The sequence below is a fragment of the Brassica rapa genome, chromosome A06 (genome assembly GCF_000309985.2).
Source record: "Brassica rapa cultivar Chiifu-401-42 chromosome A06, CAAS_Brap_v3.01, whole genome shotgun sequence".
NCBI lineage: Eukaryota > Viridiplantae > Streptophyta > Magnoliopsida > Brassicales > Brassicaceae > Brassica > Brassica rapa.
In genome coordinates this window covers 15,287,584-15,292,583 of record NC_024800.2, presented here as the reverse complement: position 1 = coordinate 15,292,583, position 5,000 = coordinate 15,287,584, and positions in this window count along the sequence as shown.

Genomic DNA, 5,000 nt, shown 5'->3' with positions numbered 1-5,000 from the left:
AAAGTTATTTGACATTTTTAAACTATATCCGCGATTCCTCTCGATTTTTAATCCAATACACAAATTTATTGGTTCCGTTAAGGTAGCTATATGCTGTGTATTATCAACGATTTCCACAGAGGGCGGTAAAACTATGTCTCGAGCAGTTATATATCCGGGACCTTGGACACAAATAAGCGCGTTGCGCGTTCCATATAGATTACTTTTTAATACAATCTCGTTCAAATTCATTAAAATTTCATGTACTGATTCTTGAATACCGACTATGTTAGAATAGTCATGTGGTATGTTCTCAGATTTTGCACGTGTAATACATGTTCCTTCTATTTCGCCAAGTAAAGCTCTTCGCATCGCAATGCCTATTGTGTCGGCTTGACCTTTCATAAGTGGAGACAGAATAAAGCGTCCATAATAAAGACGCTTACTGTCTCTTCTTGATTCAACACACTTCCACTGTAGTGTCCGAGTAGATACTTTGACTTTCTCTCGAACCATAGTAATTTTATTTGATCAGATCATTGAATCATTTATTTCTCTTGAAACCCTTTCAGCCTTTATTTAGTTCTATACACGTCGTTTTTTAGGGGGTCTACAACCATTATGTGGCATAGGGGTTACATCTCGTACGAAACTTAAAAGTATACCGCTTCTACGAATAGCTCGTAATGCTGCATCTCTTCCTAGTCCAGGGCCTTTTATCCTTACTTCAGCTCGTTGCATACCTTGATCCACTACTGCTCGAATAGCATTTCCTGCTGCGGTTTGAGCAGCAAAAGGTGTTCCTCTTCTTGTACCCCTGAATCCACAAGTACCCGCGGAGGACCAAGAAATCACCCGACCCCGTACATCTGTAACGGTCACAATGGTATTGTTGAAACTTGCTTGAACATGAATAACTCCCTTTGGTATTCTACGTACATTTTTACGTGAACCACTACGGGTATTTTTACGTGAACCAATTCTTAATATAGGTTTTGCCATATTTTTTCATTTCACAAGAAATATATGGATATATCCATTTCATGTCAAAACGGACCTTTTTTTTACTAGCTCCTTGGAAGTGCCTTTTCCTTTAGTAAGATTATCCTTGTCTTTGTTTATGCCTCGGGTTGGAACAAATTACTATAATTCGTCCCCTCCTACGGATTAGCCGACACTTTTCACAAATTTTACGAACGGAAGCCCTTATTTTCATAGTTGTTATTCCTTAATTCTCTTAATATACTTATTGTTGGACGAAAAAAAGGTTTCTTGATATTTTTGAATCTTGAATTGTATCTTCGTGAAAGGAATGTTGAATTTCAAAAAACCACTGACTTATTTGAATCCTTGTTATGGAGTCTAGAAAGTGGCTGTTCCCCGATTAACTTAATACCTAAGAACTTACTAAAATTTTTACCCCTTTTTCTCCTATAGGTATACCTATACAAAAATATGTCGAATCCTTTCAGAAGCATGACCTAAAATAAAAAAAATCTTTAGTATCTAAACAAAATCGAACCATACCGTTCGGAAGTGATTCATAAAGAAAACTTTCATTAATTCATTTTTTTCTTTAATTTCATTCGGGGTAAAAAATTCTAAACTTTTTTAGCAGGGGTGGTATTACACAACCCCCCCCCTTTTTTTTCACAAATGCTAAGTTCCGGATATCCAATTTTGATATTAGAAGGATTACCATATATAACACAAAATTTCTCCGCCGATTCTTTTTAGTCGAGCTTCTCGATCTGTCATTATACCTTGAGAAGTTGAAAGGATTACAATTCCTATTCCGCCTAAAATTCGTGGAATTCGTTGAGAGTTAGAATAGATTCGTAGACCCGGTCGGCTTATTCTCTTTAAATTTAAAATCGTTTTATAGGATTCTTTCTTATTTCGTCTATGTCTTAGGGTTAAAATCAAAAAATATTGATTGTTTTCGCGATGTTTCCTTACGTTTTCGATAAAACCCTCTTGTAAAAGTATTTTAACAATGCTTTCGGTGATGTTAGTCGATCCTATCCGAACTGTTCCTTTTCTATTCATGTCAGCATTTCGTATAGAGGTTATTATATCAGCAATAGTGTCTTTCCCCATGATAAGTTAAAATTCCTTAATTGTTCTATAATTTTGATATAATCAACATGTTATTTTTCTTTTATTTATATAAAAATAGAGACGAATTATATATTAATATATGAATTCAATTATTAATATATAAAATTATTAAGGGTATATGCGTGATACACAATCTATTAATTATAATTAATTTGATTTCAATACCATTTTTTTAATCCTATCCTATATTAACTATCGATATTTAGGTCTTATAATACTTCAGGAGCTAATGAAACTATTTTAGTAAAGTTTAATTGTCTCAATTCCCGTGGGATCGCCCCAAAAACGCGAGTTCCTTTTGGATTTCCTTCTTGATCAATGACAACTGCGGCATTGTCGTCATATCGTATTATCGTCCCATTCTTACGTTTGAGTTCTTTACAAGTACGTACAATTACAGCTCTGACCACTTCTGATCTTTCTAGAGTAGTATTTGGGATTGCTTCCTTGATTACAGCAACAATAACGTCACCAATATGAGCATAGCGGCGATTACTAGCTCCTATTATTCGAATACACATCAATTTTCTAGCCCCGCTGTTGTCTGCTACATTCAAATAGGTTTGTGGTTGAATCATATTTTTGTATCTCTTCTTTTAGTGCAAAGGACGAAGTAAAAAAAATATTGTTTGTCAAAAAAAAACTTATAATCTTTTTATCCTTAAATGTTATTTAGCTTTTTCATTCTATATTCCTATTCAGAAATAATGAATTGGGTTTTTATAGGCATTTTTGATGCCGCGATTGAAATAGCTTTTCTGGCTATATTTTCTGGTACACCACCCATTTCATAAAGGATTTTACCTGGTTTAACCACAGCTACCCAGTACTCTGGGGATCCTTTCCCAGAACCCATACGCGTTTCCGCGGGTCTTACTGTAACTGGCTTGTCTGGAAATATACGTACCCAAATTTTTCCACCACGTCGTATATTTCGTGTCATTGCTCGTCGCCCTGCTTCTATTTGTCTAGATGTAATCCAAGCGGGTTCAAGTGTTTGAAGAGCATATCTGCCAAAACAAATACGATTCCCACGAGAGGATATTCCTTTTAGTCTTCCTCGATGTTGTTTACGAAATTTGGTTCTTTTTGGGTTATAGTTGATGGGTTTTTTCTAAATGAGAAATTCCATCTCTACTGCAGAACTGGACGTGAGAGTTTCTTCTCATCCAGCTCCTCGCGAATAAAAGGATTAATTAAGATATAGATGTAGTTAATGATTAATCCTATTAATCATGGTATTTTTTTTTTATTTCATCTTATCTCTTCTAAATTTGTGTATGTCTTTTTTGAAATAGAATCAAAGATCAATTTTATTTCGATTTATTTAAAAATAACGTAATATCATCATTACAAATGTAATTTTTATTAGAGTTAGAATATTATAACAAATCCTTATTTTATTTTTTTCATTGTTTTTTTCATCTTTTATTACTGTTTTTATTTGAAAAAAAAACCAATTTTTCGCCGGCGAATATTTACTCTTTCAATATCTATTTAAGTTTGCTGTTTATCCCCCGAGGTCTCAGAATCAAAATCAGAAATCAGAATAGATAATAAAGTTTCTGGTTTATTCCGCCATCCTGTCCAATGAATTACTAAGATTTCTTGTTCACTAGAATCCTATATATTCATGGGTTCCGTCGTTCCCATCGCTTCTTGATTAATCATTAGGCCTGAATTCTACAATGGAGCTTTTACATGAAATTTTGAATTTCTTTTTTTTTTTTGAGGCAATTTTCTCAGTTTTTATTGGCTCAAGGCTCTTAATTTTTTGTTTTCGGAACAGATTTATCTAATTATTATGAATGAATCTGTATTGATGCTTTATTACATTGCTTTTCTTACAGTGACCTCATAGATTTTCCAAATTGGAATCATATATCATTAATATTCAATTTTTTCGCTCTTTCTTTCATCCTTCCATTTATCCGCATACTTTTTGATTACCTTTCATAACTTAATAATCATCTTTCTTTATTCTTTTTTTTTAGTCAGTTGCTCCAATGATATGATCAGCCTATCATATCTTGACTAATTTTTTGGATCCAGATAATGCGAAGCAATGAGTTGCTTAGGTTATTTATTAATGCTGTAGTTATTAGTTGGTAAGTTCTTTTTTTTTTTATCGTAATCTAACCCTAAACCAACGAGTCACACACTAAGCATAGCAATTATATCAAAGGAGTTTTGATGGAAATGTTTATTCAACCTTATAGAATTGCTCATTTTTTTTTCTTAAACATAAAAAAAAAGACTACAAGTTTTTATTTTTATTTCTTTATAGTGTTATACTACATAGTTTTCGTTTTTTATCATTGGATAAAATGTAAAGACAAATAAAGTTTTTTTATTCTTCGTCTACGAATATCCAAATTTTTATTCCTAAAACCCCATAAATAGTTCGAACTGTATAGGAACAATAATCAATTTTAGCTTCAATTGTTTGTAAAGGAACTCTGCCTTCTCTGATCCATTCAACACGTGCAATTTCTTTTCCGTCGATACGTCCTGCAATTTGTACTTGAATTCCTTTTGTATTCGCCTGTTCAGTTAATTCAATAGCTTTTTTCATTGCTTTTCGAAAAGAAACGCGATTTTTTAATTGGCCAGCTATAAATTCTGCAAGAATATTAGGATGCCCATACGGATTGGAAATTCGGGTAATAGCAATGTTGAGTTTTCTATTGACACAATTAAGTTCTTTTTGAACATTCATCTGTAATTCTTCGATTCTTCGGGGTTTATCTTCAATTAATAATTTAGGAAATCCCATATAGATTATGATCTGAATGAGATCGATTCTTTTTTGAATTTCGATACGTGCAATTCCCTCCATACCAGAGGATATTCTTATATTTTTTTGGACATAATTTTTAATACAGTCTCGTATTTTTTTA